Source organism: Vicia villosa, linkage group LG7 (assembly GCF_029867415.1).
Source record: "Vicia villosa cultivar HV-30 ecotype Madison, WI linkage group LG7, Vvil1.0, whole genome shotgun sequence".
Taxonomy (NCBI): domain Eukaryota; kingdom Viridiplantae; phylum Streptophyta; class Magnoliopsida; order Fabales; family Fabaceae; genus Vicia; species Vicia villosa.
In genome coordinates this window covers 19,491,257-19,503,579 of record NC_081186.1, presented here as the reverse complement: position 1 = coordinate 19,503,579, position 12,323 = coordinate 19,491,257, and the positions used below count along the sequence as shown (strand labels likewise).

General features: G+C 37.8%; 1 non-coding gene across 1 annotated transcript; it reads left to right on the top strand.

The window, feature by feature from the left end:
* Positions 1 to 8,528: 8,528 nt before the first annotated feature.
* LOC131621174 (small nucleolar RNA R71) lies at positions 8,529 to 8,634 on the top strand. The gene has a single exon (XR_009289501.1). It is a non-coding gene; the product is annotated as a small nucleolar RNA R71 (small nucleolar RNA).
* Positions 8,635 to 12,323: the final 3,689 nt, after the last annotated feature.

The window sequence follows — 12,323 nt, the reverse complement described above, 5'->3', positions numbered from 1 at the left end:
TGCGGATTTACAACCATTTTATGCATCTTCTGAGTGAGAATCACTCCTTCCACTTGTTGATTCCATAGTAGATAGTTGTTTTCATGAAGTTTGTTCGAGAGCTAGGGACCAAAGGAATTTTTGGCTTTGGACGCACCCATGGTTTACGTGAAATCTTGCGTTTGAGTTAATTCTTTTCCCACGGAAGTTGCTGGCTCAGAGGACTCCATGTTCAATCAGTAGCGTGAGGAAGACGAAGGTGAGAAAGGAACACAAGGACGGAGCGGAAGCACACTAGATTAGTATGCGATTGATACCATTTTGAAGGTGATTGCACCTTCCATTGATAAGCAAGAAGAAAAGCTCTTATTAAAGATAAGGTTTTCTTTATGTGAACAAGATAATGAAGCACGTGTAAAAATTACCCTATATATATAGATCCATACACTATGTGCCAGCTAAGCATCTACACTCTAACTACTAACAGAAACTGTTACATCATATATCTAGTCAGCAAGCTTATATATTTAATATATCTATAGCACCAGTTAAGAGTGGTAGATCAGAAGGAGTGTTGTAGTTGAAGGAGCTTAAAAACTCTAAGACGAGCGGCTCGAAAGTAGGAGCAGATTCAGTACAGAGGTGGAGTAGGTGGGATTTTGTGAGGAGGCGGTTCACACCATCTGCTAAACCCAAGGTTTCTAGACATTCAGTGTCCACATATCTTGTAAGGACAATTGAACGTGCATAGAAAGCTAAATATTTAGTACGTTGAGCATCATCGTCGTCTTCTGTGAAAATGATTCTTGATAGGTCGGGAGGTGGTCTCTCAGGGCGCACATTTCGGATGATAGATCATGGAGGCATGGCGTGTGTTTGGAAGAAAGAAAAGAAATGTGTGAAGAAATTAGAAATAGAATGTTGTGAGGGTGTGAAGAAGAGAATGATGGGGGTATGAATTTATATTGTGGTTTGTAGGTGGTGGAATGATGGTAGAAATAAGTGTGATTTATGGTAGGGGTGAAGTTTGAAAGAGTAGAAAATTGGGAAATGGTGTGGAGATGGGGTGAATGTTTAGAGTTTATGAGGTTTAAATGAAGGAAATAAATGGAGAGAGGGGAGAATTTGAATGATGAATTTTGAAATTCAAAATTCAAAAATGGAATAAATGGTGAAATGTGCGTGGTTGAGTCAATGCAGACTGCACCTCTTGGGAGACGAGCATCTCAGGTGGCAGTCTGCTGTGCATGCTAGGCTGGAGACGGGCGTCTCCTGTAGTACACAGCAGGGACAGGGACACACAAGAAGGAGGAGACGGGCGTCTCCTATATAGGGTGCTCGTTTTGTCCACTTTTCCTTCTGGGAATGTGTGACAGGCAGTGTAGGTAAGCAATAAAGTCCAGTATGACACAATTAACAGTATAAATTTGCAAACAGTAGGTGACAGAATGCAGTCTAAATTATGCAGTTAACTAGATATAACAGTTAATATGAAAGCATAAAATATAATAGAGCAGAATCATGTTCTGAATAATAAATTGCATTAAGATTGAAAGTACTGATTGTTGATTGTTATAGCAGGAAAAAATAAAGTTGCAGAAAATAAATACTAGACTAAAATAGAAATGACTAATAAATAAAAAAAACTAAAAATTAAAACTAGTCTTCTAATAATCAACATCTCTAGCCACTTTTCTTGTTTTGCATAATAGGAGATATCGAATAAATGTGCTTGAACACCTCGTCGAATTGCGCATTCGCAGTGTCCATGAATTCAAAGAAGTGCATTTGTAGAGAGTGAATTTAGTCTCGCATATGTTGTACTTCATGGTGCAGCGCATCGATAGCTTGGCCATGGGTAATCGGGTGATAAGCATGCTCGATCCTTGGAGGAGCATTTCTCGGGGCTACAGATTCAGCAGATGCAACTGGTTGTGCTAAAGGATTAGGATGTTATGGCTCAGGCTCAACTTCGGTCATATCCTCGGATTGATCTTCTTGTGAACCAGGAGGTGTTTCAGGCTCATATTCAGGAACGGGTTCATCCTCAGGCATAGGTTCGTACTCAGTAACAGGTTCATGATCGGGCATAGGTTCGTATTCAGGAGGATCCATGTCATAATATCCAGGAGGAGTTTCAGGCTCAGATTCCGACTCTGCTTCAGGCGTGGTATCATTAAAATGTTCATAAGCTTATGGAGTTTCAGGAGATGATTCTCGGTCGAGAATCTGACCATAATAAAGCCAATTATCAGGGTTGTGCACACTCGTACTTGGATTAGGTAAGGTGAACTGATCCAAGACTTGGTTATCAATAAGGAGCTCAAACTGATCAGGACCAAGGTTTCCTATGATATCTTTATTGAAACAAAAATGAATGTCCATGGAGTTATAAGTACCAAGCAGTGTCAATCCAAGAAGCCGTTATACAAAACCTATAACATTCGCGATCATGGTGATGAATCCTCTGATCACAATGGGTGAAACTCCGTCTTGCGTGATACGCTCGAAGTTTGCTAGCATAAAAGTAACAGCATTGACCGGACGATTCTAAGAAGCACAAAACATGATGAACAGTTCTTTTCTAGATACTTTAGTGACGTTCTCAGGCTTACCGAAAATGTAATGAGCTAAAATCTTGTGGAGGTATCTGAAGGCAGGATTATGGATGTTTTCAGAATGAAACTCATGGTCTTCAGGATTATCGTTTCCAGTAATTCTTCCCCAAAAATGCTCCAGCTCACGGTATGTAAATATTTCCTCTTGAACCATAGTAAATGCATCCATTCCATTGGGAAGTCCCAACATAGCAGCAAAATCTCGGATACAATGCAGATATTCTATTCCAAACAACCTAAAAAGGATTACTCCTCTTTTTATTCCTTGTCCACAATTTGGCAGATAAGTTAGTGAACTCGAGAATTCCAAAGTGAGCTTTCGGTAAGTGCAAAATCTTTGTAGCAAGTGAGGACCAGTCCAACCAATTTGGTTCAGCAAGTACATGACGCTTTCTTCAATTCCTAATTTCTTCATAGTTGGGCAATGAGGGTAGAGAGATAAATCCATTCTTCTCTCAGCCAGCTTTGCATATCTTCCTACTTGCCCTCTACCTCTGAACACCACTTCCATATTGTCAACTTCTTGCATCGTGATAAGTTAGTAACTAAGTTAGCCTGTGAGTTAAGTTGAAAAATATGAAGATTAAGTCAGAAATAGGCGGGTGTTTAAAAAGAAGAAAGTTAAAAAGAAATAAAAATAAAAAGATATAACAAAATTATAATAATAATTATAATGATAAAAAGATGAAAATTTTATAACAATAATTATAATAATAACTATAATCAAAGGATGAAGGAAAATAAAAATTTAAAGGGTTAATACCTATTTTCACCCCTGCCATATGGGGTTGGTTTGAAAAATCCTCCTGCAAAAAAAAATTGCGAGAATTCCCCTAACATTTGAAGATTCTCTCGTTTTAAACCTTGTAAAAAATTTGTTTTTAAAACCAACCTTGCCATTTGAAGATTCAGTCATTTTAAACCTTATAATCTTGTAAATATGTCATTTTAAACCCTCTGGAATATGACAGATAAGGTTGATTTTACTAAAAAAAATAATTTACAGGGTTCAAAATGATAGAGACCTTCAAGTGGCAAGGTTGATTTTAAAAATAAAAATTTTACAAGGTTTAAAACGAGAGAATCTTCAATTGTTAGGGGAATTCTTGCAACTTTTTTTTTGACAGGGAGATTTTTCAAACTAACCCCATATCGCAGGGGTGAAAATAGGTATTAACCCAAATTTAAAATAGAATAAAATAAAATAAAATAAAAAACAAAAAAGTTGAAATTTAAATTAAATGATTAAAGAAAAATAAGAAGATTAAATAGTAATAAAAATTTGGGTTGTCTCCCACGAAGCGCTTTGTTTAATGTCGTAAGCTTGACAATTTAAACGAAATTCATTTTTTAGATTGAGCGGGTGGCCCGTCAAATTTGAAAATTTGTATATTTTAATCGTTCTCGAGACGATGGTAATGTTTAAGACGTTGCCCATTTACGACAAAAGGTTCGACCATTTTTCCTCTAATTTCTATCGCTCCGCTCGGAAAAATGTTAGTAATTTCGAAGGGACCAGACCATCTAGAACATAGTTTTCCAAGAAATAATTTCATCTTAGAATTAAATAATATAACTTTATCGCCTATGTTAAAACTTTTCCTAGATATACGCTTGTCGTGCCATTTTTTCGTTCTTTCTTTATAAATTCTAGCGTTTTTGTAAGCGTCTTGTCTAAGTTCTTCCAATTCGTTTATGTCTAGAATGCGTTTTTCGCCAGCGGTAGTATAATTTAAATTCAATGTCTTAATGTCCCAATAAGCCTTATGTTCTAGTTCTACCGGGAGGTGACAAGATTTTCCATAAACACGTTTGAAGGGAGTGGTTCCTATTGGAGTCTTGAAAGCTGTCCTATAAGCCCATAAAGCTTCATTTAACTTGGAGGACCAATCTTTTCTAGATATAGCAACAGTCTTTTCCAATATTTGTTTTATCTCTAGGTTAGATACCTCCGCTTGTCTGCATTTTTGTCGATGGTACGACGTTAATCACTAGTCTTGGTACGCCAAACCTAGGAGTTTTCCGAAGTTTTTCGAGGATTTTTGAAATGAAATGAGAGCCTCCATCTTTAATCACTAGTTTTGGTACGCCAATCCTAGGAAAGATGACATTTTTAAATAGCTTGGTTACTACTCGTGTATCATTTGTAGGAGAGGCGATAGCTTCTATCCATTTTGAAACATAATCGACAACAACGAGGATGTATTTATTGCCAAACGATGATGGAAAGGGACCCATAAAGTCTATTCCCCATACGTCAAATATTTGTACTTCTAAAATGCCTTTTTGGGGCATTTCGTCTCGTCTTGATATGTTTCCATCTTGTTGACATCTATCACAGTTCGTAATGGCAAAGTGAACGTCTTTCCAAAGGTTAGGCCAATAGAGTCCAGATTGGAGAATCTTTGCACAAGTTTTAGACGTGCTTGCATTACCTCCATAGGGGGCTGAATGGCAATGTGCTATTATACTTCCAATTTCTTCCTCGGGTACGCAACGTCGAAAGATTCCATCGGGGCCTCTCTTGAAAAGAAGAGGATCGTCCCAATAGTATTGTTTTAGGTCATGGAAGAACTTCTTCTTCTATTGGTAGCTTAAACCAGGAGGGAGTACACCAGAGGCTAAATAATTTATGAAATCCGCATACCAAGTTGTAATGGTCATGGCTATAGTAGTTTCGACAGGTTCGTCAGAAACGTTTTCTTCTATTTGAGCGATAAGCTTATTGTAAGGAAAATCGTCGTTAATTGGTACGGTTTCAGGTTCTAGGTTTTCTAAATGAGAAAAGTGGTCGGCTACGACATTTTGTGTTCCCTTTTTGTCTTTAATTTCTAAATCGAATTCTTGCAATAGTAAGATCCATCTTAAGAGTCTTGATTTAGCGTCCTTTTTAGTCAGTAAGTACCTAATTGCACCGTGGTCGGTGTATATGATTATTTTGGCTCCTACTAGATAGGAACGGAATTTATCTAAAGCAAATACTACCGCCAAAAGCTCTTTTCAGTTGTAGCATAATTCATTTGGGCTTCGTCCATAGTTCTACTAGCATAGTAAATGACGTGAAGTTTGTTATCCTTTCGTTGACCTAGAACAGCGCCTACGGCGTGATCACTTGCGTCACACATTATTTCGAATGGTTCAGTCCAATCGGGGGGTTGCATAATGGGTGCAGAGATTAATGCTTCCTTAAGGGTTTTAAAGGCTTCTAAGCACTTGTCATCAAAGATAAAATCGGCGTCTTTCATTAATAAATCAGTTAAAGGTTTAGTTATCTTTGAGAAATCCTTGATAAAGCATCGGTAAAAACCAGCGTGTCCTAAGAAACTTCGTATTTCTCTTACAGTCATTGGAGGTTGAAGATTTTCAATAACTTCTATTTTAGCTCTATCTACTTCGATTCCTCTGTTTGACACGATATGTCCTAACACAATCCCTTCTTGTACCATAAAGTGACATTTTTCCCAATTTAAAACTAGGTTAACTTCCACGCAACGTTCTAGAACTTTTTCTAAATTCGCAAGACATCCCTCAAAACTTTTTCCATATACGGAGAAGTCGTCAATAAAGACTTCCATAATATTATCAAGGAAATCGGTGAATATTGCCATCATACATCTTTGAAATGTCGCAGGTGTGCTACATAATCTGAATGGCATTCGTCGGTAGGCAAAGGTTCCAAATGGGCAGGTGAAAGTTCTTTTCTCTTGGTCATTAGGATGGATTGGGATTTGGAAGAAACCGGAATAACCGTCTAAGTAACAGAAGTGAGAATGTCTAGCTAAGCGTTCTAACATTTGATCAATGAATGGAAGGGGAAAATGGTCTTTTCGAGTGGCTTTATTTAATTTTTGGTAGTCTATGCACATTCGCCAACCAGATTCAACTCGTTTGGTTATAGTTTCACCTTTCTCATTTTTTATCACCGTGACTCCTCCTTTTTTAGGTACTACATGAACTGGGCTAACCCATTTACTATCAGATATGGGGTATATTATTCCAGCTTCTAAATTTTTTAATAATTTTTCGGTTTCGATCGGTCCTAGGTCAGTATTGACTATTACAGGTCGTTTGAGTTTGGTGTCTAGGAATTCATACCTTAGATTTTTAGGAAGCGTTTTGAGTTCGTCAGTTAGTTTATTAGGAGAAGGTGTACGATCAGGTGTTAATGCTAAACATTCATTTAAGCTTAAGTTTTGGCTTTCTTCTTGTGTGTTATCGTCGGGTGTTTCGGTTATAGGGATTTCTAGAATTTCAGGGTTTTCGAGTGGTTCAGTTTTTGCTTCTTTGACGCATTCGTTAGTGATATCCATGAAACAGGAGGTGTCATCTATTGCGGGTGCTTTTAAGAAGTGAGATAGAATAAATTCAATTTTTTCTTCTCCTACTTCGAAGGTTAGTTTCCCACGTTTTACATCTATGATTGCACCAGCGGTTGCTAAGAATGGTCTTCCTAGTATAATTGGGATATTGGAATCTTCTTGAATATTCATGATGATAAAATCAGCTGGGATGTAGAATTGACCTACTCGCACAAGGATATTTTCTAACATTCCTACAGAATACTTAACTGATTGGTCAGCTAGTTGAAGAGACATCCTTGTTGATTTAAGCTCACCTAAGCTTAGTTTCTTATAGGTTGAAAGAGGCATCAAACTAACACTAGCTCCTAAATCGCATAAGGCTTTATCTATAATAGTTTTTCCTATTACACAAGGTATGGAGAAACTACCAGGATCTTTTAGTTTGGGAGGCATGTTATTTTGAATGATGGCACTACATTCTGCGGTAAGCGTTACGGTTTCGTTATCCTCGAGTTTCTTTTTATTTGAAAGAATTTCTTTGAGAAATTTAGCATACGAAGGCATTTGAGTTATAGCTTCTGTGAAAGGTATGGTTATGTTTAACTGTTTCAGAAGTTCTACAAACTTTTTAAATTGCGCTTCAGTTTTAGATTTAGCTAACCTCTGAGGGTAAGGAATTGGTGGCTTATATGGTGGTGGTGGTACATATGGTTTCTCTTTTTCAGACTCCACTTCGGTGTTGTTTTCATTTATCTTAACGGGTTGGTCACCATTTGATGTCTTTTTAGTTTCCTTTGGCTCTTATTGTGACATGGGTGCGTTTTGAGTTCTACGATCGATAGGTCCATCGTAGTTTGCTCCACTTTGCAGTGTAATCTCATTAGCATGTCCTTTAGGATTGGGTTGTGGTTGAGCAGGAAACGTGCCAGCAGGGGCAGCAGTAGGTGCTTGTTGTTGAGCTACTTGGGAAATTTGCGTTTCTAGCATTTTGTTATGTGTAGCTAAAGCATCTACTTTGTTTGCTAGTTGTTTTAGTTGCTCACTATTGTGAATGTTTTGATTCAGGAAGTCCTTGTTAGTTTGTTGTTGGGAAGCTATAAAGTTTTCCATCATGATTTCTAGATTCGACTTCCTATGGGCATTTGGTGCATACAACGCATTGTTGTTCTTATACGAAAAGTTTGGATGATTCTTCCATCCAGCGTTGTACGTGTTTGAGCAAGGGTTTCCTTGAGCGTAATTCACTTGATCAGGTGGAATACCTGTTAGAAGTTGACATTCAGCAACGACATGTCCAGCTAATCCATATATCTCGCAGTTAGGAGCTACAGCAGCCGCGGTGACTGCAGGAGTGATGGTTAAGTTCTCAATCTTTTGAGTTAAGGCGTCTACTTTGGCGTTAACGTGGTCTATACCACTTACTTCGTACATTCCTCCTTTGGTTTGGAATTTCTCTACAGTGGTTCGTTCTCCTTCCCATTGGTAATGGTTATGTGCCATGTTTTCTATGAGGTTATATGCTTCATCATGAGGTTTGTCCATCAGAGCTCCGCCAGTAGCAGCATCTATGGTCATTTTAGTGTTATATAGTAGACCACCATAGAATGTATGGATGACCAGCCATGGTTCAAGTCCATGATGAGGACATGGTCTTAGCATGTCTTTATATCGCTCCCAAGCTTCGAAGAGTGATTCATTGTCTTTTGGGTAAATTCGTTGATTTGACCTCTTAGCATAGCAGTTTTGCTAGGCGGGAAATATCTCGCTAAGAAAACTCTCTTCAATTCATCCCAGGTTGTTATGGAGTTAGAGGGTAAGGATTGAAGCCATGCTCTAGCTCTATCTCTCAAGGAGAACGGAAAAAGATGTAATCGAATAGCTTCGAGACAGACATTGTTAGCTTTGACAATATCGGGGTATTGCATGAACACGGATAAATGGAGATTAGGATTATCTGCCGGGCTTCCAGAGAATTGGTTCTGTTGGACAGCTTGTACCAGTGAAGGTTTTAGTTCGAAATGGCTTGCCTCTACCGCAGGTGGTGCGATACTTGAGTGCGGTTCAACTCGTGAAGGAGCGACATAGTCTCTAAGAGGACGAAGAGCAGTCATCTCTAACTTCGGGGTTGGTTGATCAGTAAGGATCAATTCCTGAGAAACTGAAATTGGTTCTACTTCGGGAAGATGATGAATTCGATATTAATAAAACGTTCGATTTTGTTAATTCGTTGTATTAATTCCCCTCCATGTAAACGAGTATTTGGCATACAATCTCTCAAAGAAAAGGAACAGAATTGCCCTAGTCTCTACGGTGTAACAGTGAGTTACGATATCGACTTAAATAGTCCCCGGCAACGGCGCCAAAAACTTGATCGCGACTTTACGTGTCTATAAATCTGATAACTGCAAGTGCACAGTCGTGTCGTGTAGTTTTAAAAGATATCGAATCCACAGGGACTATGAATCGATCTACCGTTATCTAAGGTTACTATGTAAAGCTAAGGCTACTAATACTTAGGTTGTTTCTAACGGGAAAATTAAAATATTAATTCTAAGGATATAATAATAAACGAATATCAGTATGTATTTCGTCTAACTTAGGTGATCCAAAGGTCCATTGGCTATGGTTCTTATTTAATTAAAAATCTTTATTAACTATGTCGTTTAAAAGCCCTCCTCTCAAACTCTCGATCTGTTGATTTAGACTACTATCCTAACTCGTAATGTACGCTCTCGCCATCCCATTAGATTTAGAAAAGATTTTTGAAAACATCATGTTTAATAAAATGCTCGCTTCATGAAGACGTTACCTACTTAAATCTCCTAGTCTCAAACTCTCGCTCTGTTGACTCAGATCATGCTAGTATTCCCTAACGTACGCTCTCGTTGTCCTGCGTCGGGTTTAAAAACACTTTTTGAAAATAAATAAATTCTAATTAGTTTTAATACGCTTTCGCCATCCTTAAAACTAATGTTCTATGTCTACTATCCAGTTAAAGATCTCAAACTCTCGCTCTATTGATTTTAACCTTTATCAGTCCTAAAGTCTCAAACTCTCGCTCTGTTAATTTTAGAACTTTAGCAAATTAGATTAGACACAAAAATTGATATATAATAAAACATATTTAAGCCAACTTATTTCGAATTCCTACAATTAACTTACTCTACATACCGATATCTTAATTAAATTAGCCAGACATATTGATACGGTTAAACATGCATAAATTGGTTCAGTTCATAATAATAGGCATATTAGCAGGCATACAATATATCATGCAATAATAATTAAAACAGTAAATAGAAACCTGAATAATAAAATCCGAATTAATTAAACTTGGAATCTTCGAGTACTTGAACTTCCACCACAGATCGGTTGGATCGTTCTTCAGAAAATTATTCGGCGTAAAATAGTAAAGCAAGGAATAAAAAAAACTAAATCTAACGTTAGATTATATTTATTGAAAGTTCACAACAATTTCCGGTGTAGAAATTGTTGTGAGAAAAGAATAACGGAGAATTAAATTGCGAAGAAAATAATTTATTTAGAAAATAAAATTGGCAGAGATTCGTTGCAGAAATTCTGACCCGTTTCAAGTACTTTGCCTTTGGTATTTATAGGAATAGGTTTGCAAAGTACTCTCCACCTTTTTGTCTTTCACGTTCCTCCTTTTTCTCCTTAAAGCCCGCGTTCACGTAACTAGAAAAGAGACGTTGTGGAAAAGTGGCTTGAGACGTGCGTCTCAAGTGCCTACAATCTAGGAGACGAGCGTCCCCTCTTGAGCGGGTCATGTTACGTGGCAAGGGGAGTGGGAGACGGACGTCTCCACTCCTTTACTTGGTCTTCCTCCACACTTCAGGCCCAAGACGGGCGTCTTCTCTTCCTTGAGTGGGCCACGTGCTCACCCTTTTGGGTTGGGCCAGCTGTTCTTTGCACCTCCATCCTTTACTAATGCTTCACCTTCATCTTTTACTTGTCTTTTAAATTGATTTTTTCTCTATTTCTTCTTCTTTTGACAAATAATTTTCAACACGAACATAATACCTAAAACATCGCAAATACCCGCATAATACCATAATAAAACAATATAATCAAATGAAAATGCTAATAATATTTATGGAATTTAAGCTAAATATATGATATAAATTCGTGTTATCATCAACCATAGGCACATCTTCATCAGGTATAACATCAATATCGTGGTATCCAGGCGGTGTCATCGGATCACATTCTTCCCTCTCGGGATCAGTTTCACCTTGTCCTTCCAAGTCATATAACCAATTTTCTTTCTTGTGCACACTTGTGAACCTAATGCAAGGTAAGGAAAAATGATGAACAGGCTCATAGTTCACTAAAAGTTGATAGGGAGGAGAATCATAATTACTGATCATGATTTTGTTGAAGCAAAACTCGACGTCCATGGAATTGAATCCTCCATAAGGAATCAATCTAGCAAGCGGTGCTCTTAAGGACAGGGCACGGGCGATCTTAGTGACTAGACCACCTACAAGGATAGGGACAAGGGTATCTTGTGCTATAATGGCCATCCTAGAAAGCATGAAAGATACTCCTACAACTGGTCTGGATTGGAAAACACATATCATGATGCACAGCTCATCCTTAGTCACTGAGGTATCGCATAAAGGCTTTCCAAAAAGATTAAAAGCTAGTATCATGTGGAAATACCTAATGGCGAGATTATGGATTTCCGAAGAGACTCGTAGATCATTCTGATCTTTACCAGATATAGTACTCCAAAATTAGTCAACTATGTTATCAGGGAAGTACTCATCATCGACTTCCATTAAAGCATCCATGCTTTTAGGAAATCCTAGTAACTCGGCCAGCTGACAGGTGTTGAAACGGTAAGTGAATCCAAACAGCCTGAATGAAACTCTTCCTCTGTTGAATCCTAATCCAAGCCTAGGCTCATATCAAAGGGAACTCAGAAACTCTAAATTCAGGTTACAGAAAGTGGGTGTACGGCTGGTAAGGATATCTCCCCAACCAATCTGATGAAGCATAAAGTGCACACTTTCCCTGATACCTAGAACAGTCAGAGTCGCATCATGCGAAAAAGTGGTGAACCGCATCTCACACTGTGCCAGAATCTCATAACGTCTCTGCTGATCCTCACTCCCAAAATTTACTACCATATCATCAGTAAAGTCCATCTCTAAACTCAGAAAAGAGGTTAGTACCCTGGAAGTTTTTAAAATCAGAATGAATTTTAAGTTAGTATCATTTAAAAAAAATGGAGTTAGTATTTTGAAAAATAAATGTAGAATAAAAAGAAAATGATTTTTAATAAAACATTAAAGTTAAAACAATTTAAAAGAAAGTTAAAGTTAAAAGGTGGGTTGTCTCCCACGAAAGCGCTTTGTTTAACGTTGCAAGCTCGATGAATCAACGGTTAGTTTTTCGACTC